Source organism: Oratosquilla oratoria, chromosome 37 (genome assembly GCF_046742065.1).
Source record: "Oratosquilla oratoria isolate Oo_2021 chromosome 37, ASM4674206v1, whole genome shotgun sequence".
NCBI classification, from domain to species: domain Eukaryota; kingdom Metazoa; phylum Arthropoda; class Malacostraca; order Stomatopoda; family Squillidae; genus Oratosquilla; species Oratosquilla oratoria.
This window is the reverse complement of record NC_134813.1, coordinates 28,737,162-28,749,450: the sequence shown is the minus strand read 5'-3', so window position 1 is coordinate 28,749,450 and position 12,289 is coordinate 28,737,162.

Here is a 12,289-nt window from a genome sequence, read left to right as displayed (position 1 = left end):
CGTCATCCAGGAGGTGCTCAGATGAGAGGAATTTAGGGATGAAATAAAAGCCTTGGTATATATATGTATGTATGTATGTTTGTTTTTTCTAAAAAATCAAACAATTACCATAAGCACCCTGTATATATATATATATGATAAAGATAACGATGCTGGCATCCTCGTGTATCAACTCATGCCTCATGATGCCTACATAGGCATCATCGTACCAAAATGGTTAATCTTTCTCCTTCCTTGCAATATACATGCACATAGAGCTTAATGGTGCAGTGGTAGCCTATTGCTTTCAACCATCAATTCAACAATTCGAGTTCAAGTCCCACCCAGGACTGAAAAAATGTCATCATCCCTGCACTATGAGCCAGAACTGCAACTTTGGTGGGCAGTGAGTTGGATATATGTGTGTAAAGCCACAGCATTACCTATAGATTGGGCCTTGTTTGAAATCTGAGCTCTCATATTAGGTGGTAATAGCTGTCAATCATGAGTTCAACATGTGATCCAAGACTTATGAATTGTGTAGTTTTTTATCAATACTTTTTTCTCCAAATTCTATGCATGTTTCTCAAGTGGCTAGAAAGGGATCAGCCAAAAATGATGACAAACCTATTACATAACATTGTCCTCACAGGTTCTCAAACACTCAGTTGGTACAATCAATATTATCATCCACAATTAATAAAAGGGAAAATTCAAAGAGCAATTACGAAATTGTCACCAACACTCTCAGAACTATCATATGAAGAGAGACTAGCAAAACTTGAGCTACAGACATTAGAGCAAAGAAGAGAGAGAGGAGACTTGATAACTATAGAATCATGAAAGGCATAGAAACTATTGATAGAGAGGATCTAATAAAATGGTATAGTAGTGATACAAGAGGACATGGAAAGAAAATCAAGAAAGACAGTTATAGAAGAGACCTAAAAAAGAACAGCTTTCCCCACAGGGTAATAGATGTTTGGAACAAGTTAGATGAGAAAGTGGTGTGTGCAATAACAATACACAAATTTAAAAACAGTCTAGATAAAACGAGATATGAAGATGGGATACCACGAGCATAGCTCCCCTTCCCAGAAAATACAACTAGATGAATACACACACACAAACAAATTCGGGGGGTGGGGGGTTACAATCATAGCATTATCCATAGATCAGGCAATACATGAGCCTTTTGCTCTGATATGGGAGGGTTATTGTTGATTGCAAGACCATGGTGAATCTTACACTTACACACACATGGCTTGTGGCAGAGTTCCCGGCTGCTACTACGGCAGTTTGGGTTCGAATCCTGCCCAGGGTTGAAATAACTTCAGTATCGTTGCACTGTGGGTTGTTACTCCAAATCTCGTGGGCGGGGAATTTGGGGATCAGTCATATAGGAGCTCTGAGGTCTCTTCCGGGCAGGAAACAGCTGTCGATCACAAGTCCAACACGTGATCCAAAACCATGGTGAATCACACAAGCAAACCTTCAGACTAACACATAAAAATTGAGCTCCCAAGAAACATATTAAAAGTGGAAAGTCTCAACAGTGGATAGTGAAAAATATCTTGGCGTAATTATCAGTAACGATCTCAAATCATCCAAGCAGTGTATTTGAGCCTCTGAGAAAGCAAATAAGATTCTAGGACTGATTGCGCGATCTTTTGATTTCAAAAGTCCATCACTCATTAACAAGCTATATAAATCGTTAGTTCGTCCACATTTGGAATATGCTGTTTCCGTATGGTCACCGAATCTCATTAGAGACATTGACAGACTGGAAAAAGTACAAAACTGATTCCAAATATCAAAAATAAATCATATGAAAATCAACTAAAACATATGAACCTGTTTTCCCTAAAAAAGCATAGACTCAGAGGTGACTTGATACAGGTCTTTAAAATTCTAAAGGGAATCGACATCAGAAGTGACAAAATTTTCACATTGAATGAAAATCAGACAAGAAACAATTGTCTCAAACTGTCCGGAAATAGATTCAATTTGGAAGTAGGTAGAAACAACTTCCCCAACCGTGTAGTTAATGAATGGAATAAACTTCCTGCACAGGTAGTGCAATGTAGTTCAGTTCGAACCTTTAAGAATCATTTAGATAAACACCTAAGCAAGATGCTGTAATGATTATAATTTATTTCATATTATTTGTTTTTGTTTTGTTATCATTTGTCTGTTTTGATTCTCATTTATCATAAGTTATATGTCAGTTCATTATTTACTATTTACCTGTTTGTTTATTATCTAACTATACCTATGCATTTATGTGTTTTATTTGTTATCTACATTATTATAGTTTTTATTTATTAATATGATTTTTTTCGCATCCGACCCAGATATGGACCAAAAGGTCTCCTGTCGGCATGCTCCACCTTTGTAATCCTTTGTAAAACAGTGTCACATTAGCAGGATACCTAGGTTGTGTTAAATTGGAAGAGGAGCTCTTGGATACCCGAGATGATTAGATTACAATGCAAATTATGAGCATTGAAGTAAAATGGAAGATAATGATGAGAGGCCAGAGAAGTCCCATGGCAGCGAAGCGTTGAACTATAATGTAAACACGTACCCAGAGCCCTCTATCGGTACAAGAGCAAAGCATAATGTAAATATGAGCTTCAAATCACCTCTAGGTACGAAAATATTTTTCTTAGTGGCGATGAAAAAAGTATGAAAAAAGACTTTTTAGTAGAATTATAGACATGGAGAGGGAGATGAGACTTATGAAGGAATAATGGAAGCAAGATACTAATGATCTATGGAGGGCGAATCAAGAAATAAAGAAGTGACTTAAAAAATGAATACTGAAATAAATGAAGAAGTGCAATAAAAAACAGTAGCCAAATTAAAATGTGAAAATTAGAGTTTCAAAAACAATGATAACACTAATAGTGCAACCATAAAGGTAAATGAACAAATAAAGGCAATGTCCGAAAAAAAAGAAGAAAAAAAACATAGGAGAGAATGATCTACAACAACTTAGGAATGAAGGAAAGACCAAGAAAAAATAAAGTTATTTTTAAATAAATAGTTCATCAACAAATGCAGGAGAATGCCAAAGATGCAGTCATTAAGGCAATTAACCCCTTCCATACGGTGCCGCATACGTAGGCGGCATGAGGAGCAAGTGGATACGCAAGGCTGCCATATCGGAGTCTTGATTATATTTATTGTAGTTGCCCCTCCGTAATGACATTCTCTCTAAACCAGTGGTTCTCAAAATTTTTTTCTGTCGTTTCCCCCAGCACCCAGGTCAACTATCCAGATTTCCCCCGTCATGTGTAGCAGGAAAAGAGTAGTTGAAATACACTATGACTATTTACTAATTTATTTTTCAAATGTACAAATATACTGATAAACAGGCATTCTCTCTCTCTCAGACATGAGAAAATCCATCAGAGATTTTTTTTAGTAGGTAGTGTACTTATTTCCCCCTGGTAGCTTCAAATTTTCCCCCAGGGGAAAATTTCCCCCAGTTTGGGAACCACTGCTCTAAACTGTTTTCATCACATTTTCTATGGTTATCAATATTCACGGGTGAAAGAGAAAACGATCGATATACGCGGTGACTATACTTTATGATGCGAGTACTATTACGACACTATCTCCCTCTGGAGTAAGTTTGGGCCAAATCGGAGACATGACGGTTTTTCTCCAAATCCCTTTGGTAATTTTGAGGGTCATTTTGGCCACTTGTCCCGATTGGGTCACCACCTCAGCTACAGGTCGAGGGCCACCAGGGCTCTTGCGGATCGCACTTAGATACTGCTCAGGCTAAAAGTACGGGCGCCAACAGGCGGAAATGAGAGGGAAAATTACACAAACACAAACAAATTTGGCTGGTCGCCACAACCTCGCCCTTAGGTACAGGTTCCCCACGTCTACCTCGCTGTGCCCTGTGGACGACTCTCTCCCTCTGGAGTAAGTTTGGGCCAAATCGGAGACATGACGGTTTATGTCCAAATCCGTGGTAATTTTGATGGTCATTTTGGCCACTTGTCCCGATTGGGTCACCACCTCAGCTACAGGTCGAGGGCCACCAGGATTCTTGCGGATCGCACTTAGATACTGCTCAGGCTAAAAGTACGGGCGCCAACAGGCGGAAACGAGAGGGGAAAATTACACACAAATTTGGCTGCTCGCCACAACCTCGCCCTTGGGTCCAGGTTCCCCACGTCTACCTCGCTGTGCCCTGTGGACGACTCTCTCCCTCTGGAGTAAGTTTGGGCCAAATCGGAGACATGACGGTTTTTGTCCAAATCTGTGGGTTCCCTTTGGTAATTTTGAGGGTCATTTTGGCCACTTGTCCCGATTGGGTCACCACCTCAGCTAAAGGTCGAGGGCCACCAGGGCTCTTGCGGATCGCACTTCGATACTGCTCAGGCTAAAAATACGGGTGCCAATTTGGCCCAAACTTACTCCAGAGGGAGAGAGTCGTCTAGCCTGAGCTGTATCTAAGTGCGACCCGCAAGAGCCCTGGTGGCTCTCCACCTTTACCTGAGGCGGTGACCCAATCGGGACAAGTGGCCAAAATGATCCTCAAAATTACCAAAGGGGACCCACGGATTTGGCCAAAAACCGTCATGTCTCCGATTTGGCCCAAACTTACTCCAGAGGGAGAGAGTCGTCCACAGGGCACAGCGAGGTAGATGTGGGGAACCTGGACCCAAGGGCGAGGTTGTGGCGACCAGCCAAATTTGTTTGTGTTTGTGTAATTTTCCCCTCTCATTTCCGCCTGTTGGCGCCCGTACTTTTAGCCTGAGCAGTATCTAAGTGCGATCCGCAAGAGCCCTGGTGGCCCTCGACATGTAGCTGAGGTGGTGACCCAATCGGGACAAGTGGCCAAAATGACCCTCAAAATTACCAAAGGGGTTAACCCAAGGATTTGGACATAAACCGTCATGTCTCCGATTTGGCCCAAACTTACTCCAGAGGGAGAGAGTCGTCCACAGGGTACAGCGAGGTAGATGTGGGGAACCTGGACCCAAGGGCGAGGTTGTGGCGACCAGCCAAATTTGTGTGTAATTTTCCCCTCTCGTTTCCGCCCGTTGGCGCCCGTACTTTTAGCCTGAGCAGTATGTAAGTGCGATCCGCAAGAGCCCTGGTGGCCCTCGACATGTAGCTGAGGTGGTGACCCAATCGGGACAAGTGGCCAAAATGACCCTCAAAATTACCAAAGGGGTTAACCCACGGATTTGGACATAAAGCGTCATGTCTCCGATTTGGCCCAAACTTACTCCAGAGGGAGAGAGTCGTCCACAGGGCATAGCGAGGTAGACGTGGGGAGCCTGGACCCAAGCGCGAGGTTGTGGCGACCAGCCAAATATGTTTGTGTAATTTTCCCCTCTCATTTCCGCCTGTTGGCGCCCGTACTTTTAGCCTGAGCAGTATCTAAGTGCGATCCGCAGGAGCCCTGGTGGCCCTCGACCTATAGCTGAGGTGGTGACCCAATCGGGACAAGTGGCCAAAATGACCCTCAAAATTACCAAAGGGGTTAACCCACGGATTTGGACAAAAACCGTCATGTCTCCGATTTGGCCCAAACTTACTCCAGAGGGAGAGAGTCGTCCACAGGGCACAGCGAGGTAGATGTGGGAAACCTGGACCCAAGGGCGAGGTTTTGGCGACCAGCCAAATTTGTTTGTGTTTGTGTAATTTTCCCTCTCATTTCCGCCTGTTGGCGCCCGTACTTTTAGCCTGAGCAGTATCTAAGTGCGATCCGCAAGAGCCCTGGTGGCCCTCGACATGTAACTGAGGTGGTGACCCAATCGGGACAAGTGGCCAAAATGACCCTCAAAATTACTAAAGGATTTGGACAAAAACCGTCATGTCTCCGATTTGGCCCAAACTTACTCCAGAGGGAGAGAGTCGTCCACAGGGCACAGCGAGGTAGATGTGGGGAACCTGGACCCAAGGGCGAGGTTGTGGCGACCAGCCAAATTTGTTTGTGTTTGTGTAATTTTCCCTCTCATTTCCGCCTGTTGGCGCCCGTACTTTTAGCCTGAGCAGTATCTAAGTGCGATCCGCAAGAGCCCTGGTGGCCCTCGACATGTAGCTGAGGTGGTGACCCAATCGGGACAAGTGGCCAAAATGACCCTCAAAATTACCAAAAGGGTTAACCCACGGATTTGGACATAAAGCGTCATGTCTCCGATTTGGCCCAAACTTACTCCAGAGGGAAAGAGTCGTCCACAGGGCACAGCGAGGTAGATGTGGGGAACCTGGACCCAAGGGCGAGGTTGTGGCGACCAGCCAAATTTGTTTGTGTTTGTGTAATTTTCCCTCTCATTTCCGCCTGTTGGCGCCCGTACTTTTAGCCTGAGCAGTATCTAAGTGCGATCCGCAAGAGCCCTGGTGGCCCTCGACCTGTAGCTGAGGTGGTGACCCAATCGGGACAAGTGGCCAAAATGACCCTCAAAATTACCAAAGGGGTTAACCCACGGATTTGGACATAAACCGTCATGTCTCCGATTTGGCCCAAACTTACTCCAGAGAGAGAGAGAGTCGTCCACAGGGCACGGCGAGGTAGATGTGGGGAACCTGGACCCAAGGGCGAGGTTGTGGCGACCAGCCAAATTTGTTTGTGTTTGTGTAATTTTCCCTCTCATTTCCGCCTGTTGGCGCCCGTACTTTTAGCCTGAGCAGTATCTAAGTGCGATCCGCAAGAGCCCTGGTGGCCCTCGACCTGTAGCTGAGGTGGTGACCCAATCGGAACAAGTGGCCAAAATGACCCTCAAAATTACCAAAGGGGTTAACCCACGGATTTGGACATAAACCGTCATGTCTCCGATTTGGCCCAAACTTACTCCAGAGGGAGAGAGTCGTCCACAGGGCACAGCGAGGTAGATGTGGGGAACCTGGACCCAAGGGCGAGGTTGTGGCGACCAGCCAAATTTGTTTGTGTTTGTGTAATTTTCCCTCTCATTTCCGCCTGTTGGCGCCCGTACTTTTAGCCTGAGCAGTATCTAAGTGCGATCCGCAAGAGCCCTGGTGGCCCTCGACCTGTAGCTGAGGTGGTGACCCAATCGGGACAAGTGGCCAAAATGACCCTCAAAATTACCAAAGGGGTTAACCCACGGATTTGGACATAAACCGTCATGTCTCCGATTTGGCCCAAACTTACTCCAGAGGGAGAGAGTCGTCCACAGGGCACAGCGAGGTAGATGTGGGGAACCTGGACCCAAGGGCGAGGTTGTGGCGACCAGCCAAATTTGTTTGTGTTTGTGTAATTTTCCCCTCTCATTTCCGCCTGTTGGCGCCCGTACTTTTAGCCTGAGCAGTATCTAAGTGCGATCCGCAAGAGCCCTGGTGGCCCTCGACCTGTAGCTGAGGTGGTGACCCAATCGGGACAAGTGGCCAAAATGACCCTCAAAATTACCAAAGGGGTACCCACGGATTTGGCCAAAAACCGTCATGTCTCCGATTTGGCCCAAACTTACTCCAGAGGGAGATAGTGTCGTAATAATACTCGCATCATAAAGTATAGTCACCGCTTATATCGATCGTTCTCTCACCCGTGAATATTGATAACCATAGAAATTGTGATGAAGACAGTTTAAAGCAGTGGTTCCCAAACTGGGGGAAATTTCCCCTTGGGGGGAAATTTGAAGGTACCAGGGGGAAATAATTAAACTACCTACTAACTAAAAAAAATCTCTGATGGATTTTCTCATGTCTGAGAGAGAATGCCTGTTTATCAGTATATTTGTACATTTGAAAAATAAATTAGTAAATAGTCACAGTGTATTTCAACTACTCTTTCCCTGCTACACATGAAGGGGGAAATCTGGATAGTTGACCTGGGTGCAGGGGGAAATGACAGAAAAAAAATTGGGAATCACTGGTTTAGAGAGTATGTCATTATGGAGGGGCAACTACAATAAATATAATCAAGACGTCGATATGGCAGCCTCGCGTATCCACTTGCTCCTCATGCCGCCTACGTCTGCGGCACCGTATGGAAGGGGTTAAAGAAAAAAGAATATCTACTAAAAGATACAGTGGACAAAAAAAAAAAGTGTATGGTAGTATATTGTCTAAAGGAAAAACATAAACTAAATTGGTCCCTGAGAGATAAAGAGAGAATTGACAAGAAAAGTTTTAGAAATAGTACAAGATGAAAAGCAAGAAATAGAAAAGGAAATAGAGGAAGTGCACAGACTAGATAAGTATACAAAAGGAAAAATTTGACCTCTAAAGATCAAATTAAGGCTACAAATGGCAGAAGAAATTTGAGCAACAGAAAAATTAGCAAGTGAACACTACAAAAGTATTTGGCTAAAAAGAGACATGGCTGATGAGGAAAGAGAAAGAGATGACATAAAGAAGCGAAGCTAAGGAAAAAAAAAAACAGAAAGAAAAGAACAGAGACCGAGAAAACGCAGTTCTATTGGAGAGTGTTAGACATGAGACAGAAAGAATTGTATATTCAAGAAAAATAAACAAAAGGTTCAGAAAATGGGATGAGAGAGTAAAAAATTAAAACTAGCTTATACTGGTACCAAGGATCCTAGGATTCAAGGAACTAAATGATTAAATGTCAGAAGAAAAACCAGACAAAATGGGAATTGTGGAGACAAAATAAAGGAGTCCACTATTACCAGTGTTGGACATGGATTATATAATCACTGGCTTAGAAACAGAGAAGAGAAACAGGGTGGAGGAGACATGTTCTTGGCTAAGAAAAAAATAAATATGACAAAAGTTAAATATGGAGAGAACAAGGTGATGATCACAATAAGACTTGAAGATAGTAACATGAAAAGCAGAAAGTTTGTGGTGATTCATGTGCCCCCAAAAACAGTGTCTTAGAGAGAGATTATTCTGAAATGTTAGACAATATGAGACTTTCATTAAACAAGATGCTGAGGGATGGAGGTAAAGTGGTACATACAAGAGATCTTAACTGCAAAGAAATCTGTTGGGAAGAGATGACAGTGAAAAGTGGAGAAGATCAATGGGGAAATGTATTACTCAACATGACTATAGAACATATACAATGACACAATGGGTAAAAGGAAACACTAGATTTAGAAATAATGAAGAACCATTGAGACTAGGTTTATCATTTACATCAGAATCAGAAATTGTGTATAAAATTGATTACAAGACACCAATTGTAAAGAGTGACCACATACTACTTGAGTTGGAACTAAAGGAGTTAATATCTAGAGAAATGAGAAATACAGAAAAGGAAGATTGATGTATAGTAAAATGGACTTTGAGGAACTTAGGAATTTTTTTTCTTAAAGTGAGCTGGGAAAAATTCTACAATGAAGAAACACAAATGAAAGAAAAATGGATGATTCTGATGAAAATCTATAATGGAGTGGATAAACAAGTCCCAAACAACAGGAAAAGGTGTATATTAAGTGCTGGTTTAACAGAGGGTGCAGCGAAGCAAAAGATAGAAGAGATAAAGCCTGGAAAAGATGGAGAAATGGCAAAAAATCTAGAAAGTGGCAAATATATATTAAAGGAATGAATATGTAAAAATACACAGGCAAGAAAAAATAAACTCTGAAAAAGAGATAATAGAGAAATGTAAGGATCAGCCAAAACTATTCTATAACAAACAGGAAATAGTGAAACTATGCCAAGGGAATATGGAATACACAGAAGATACAGAAACAGCTGAAGTCATGAGCAAACACTTCAAGTCTGTTTTCACTGGAGAAGTTATACAACATGGGGATGAAGGGAGAGAAGTGACCACCCCCCATGAGGGAAATAATAGTAACATGGGAAGAAATAATGGACCAAATAATGAACCTTAATGTCAGGAAACTGTATGGCCCAGATAGAATCACAAACTGGATATCAAAAGAATGTAAAGAAGAAGAGACAAAATATATAATAAGTTGTTCACTCAAAGAAGGAAAAATACCATAAGACTGGACAAATGCTGATACATACATACATACATATACCAAGGCTTTTTCCCCCTTACAAGGGGGGTAGCCAAAAAGAAAAAGGCACAAAAACCACTCCCACCCACTCCATCCCTGAAAACACTCCACACCCCTCCACCCTCCCTCTTATCTTAGCACCTCCTGAATGATGGGTCATCCCTGCACCTTGTCCACTGCCCTGGGTCAGAAGCAGTGTCGCAAGACACAGCACATCCACAGCAAGGCCGCTTCATTAAATCGGCGACCCCCCCTCTCCATCCCCCCATTGCATAAAATGAGAGGACGGGGAGAAATCCCTTCGGGCTGCGTCAAATTTTGCTCACACATACAACCTCACTCCCCCATCCACCCTCCCATTCCACCTCATGCAGTCACAACATCATCCATATACAACCATTCTCCATTCACCCCTGTCTTCTGTCCTCTCCCGTCCTTCCTCAACAGACATTCCCCTCTTCCCCAAAGCCCCCTTCACCCCATCCATCCACCTCATCCTAGGACGTCCCCTCATGTTCACTCCCTCCACATCTGCCTTCCACACCTCTTTTACTAGTCTTTCTTCACTCATTCTTTCCATGTGTCCAAACCATCCCAATATTCTTTCATCAACCCTATCTCCCAGCTCCTTTTCCACCCCTGTATGATGGGGATTACTAGGCTATCACATACTCTCCCAAACTCTGCCACCAACTTCCCCAATCCCTCCTCCGATCCTGCCACAAGCGCAGTGCTGTCCGCAAACAACAGCTGGCTCACCTCCCACTTTTCTCCATTTTCTTTAACCATCAAAGGAGAGGAAGAGGTGACTTGTTGATCATCTACAGAATTATGAGAGGTATAGAAGTCCTTGATAGAGAAGACTTACTAAATTGGGATAAGAGAAACACAAGAGTACATGGAAAAAGGAGTTATAGAAGAGACCTGAAAAAGAACAGCTTTCCCCACAGAGTGGTGGATGTATGGAACATAGTAGACAAAACAATAGTGTGTAGAAAAACAATACACGAATTTGAGAGCATATTAATATGGCAAGCTACAGAGACAGGACACAACGACCATAGCTCCCCTTCCCATAAGATACAACTAGTAAATACATGTACATGTTCTAAACAGGCTCTTGTTCCTTACCTTCTCATCTTGGTATATTTCTCATATCATCCTAATCACTCAGGTGTTCCTTTCCTGGATCAGTAAAGAAAAATTAAACAAAAGTCTTCAGATCATTCACTTTATTGCCACAAACAATAAAGAAGAGATGCAGACTAGAGAGCTACAGAGAAAAGACTGTTCATTTATAAGCCTGACTTAAAACATTCATACTTACTTACATTTATCTGTCTTTCACTAAGAGACAGCAGTGTAGGGAAGCAGGGTGATGGTTATTCTCTGCCTCTAATGAGTTCCATCTACATGATGAACACTCATCAATATGTATTCATAACCATATACAATGCTCACACTACTTTATTTTTGGTTCATCATTCTCCATGCCAAACATCTCAAACACACTAAAAAAAATCCATTATTTTTCATAAACATTAACCCTATATTTCAGTATTTCCTGTGCTGAAGACAATGGCAGGTAAGCAATAAAGGTAAAAACAGCTAATAGCAATTGGCTCCATTGTAAACGGGTCTTGAAGGCTGTGGTAATGATTAAGCTAAAAGGTGAGGAACTCATGGCCGAGGTTTTTGCAGCTCTTAAAGCCTTCATCTAAACATTATCTTCCTGGACAGCTACAACAAGTGTCAGTCACCATTGGCCATGTAAAGGCAGTTTCTGAACCCCATATTCACAAAATAGGGCCCAAATAATGAATAAGATGTGGCATATACTGAGAGATACTCAGTATATTAGCCTTCTCTTTATTTTCTTTGGCTAAGATTAGACAATTTCATCCAGTTGAAGTGCAGACCTGAATTTGAAGGTCTCAGTTAATAAAGATTACCCTATGTCAAGATATGCTGCCCATCCCACCTCTCCACAGCTGACCAAAATCATCTTACATTTCCAGAACAAATTCTAAAACATATCCAATTAAATTGTAGAATTTATACATTTAAAATTTGGTCAAACATCTGACCTTTCCTAATGCACATGCCAATTTTTAACTGATGAGAATGACACTAATCATCTATCATATAAACATATAAAAGATTTTATTCTTGTGAATAACTTCCCATATAAAATGAAAAAAGCTACTTTTCACTATTTGTTCAGCTCAGACTGGCCATAATGCACTCCAGTTAAATATGAAATTTTATTGCCACATACACAATCATCCTTGTCTTCATTATTCTTAAATTTGTTCTATGATACCTTCAAACCAACATTCTCAGGTATTGCTAATTTGAAATTTTCAAGTCTCTTTTTATGATGT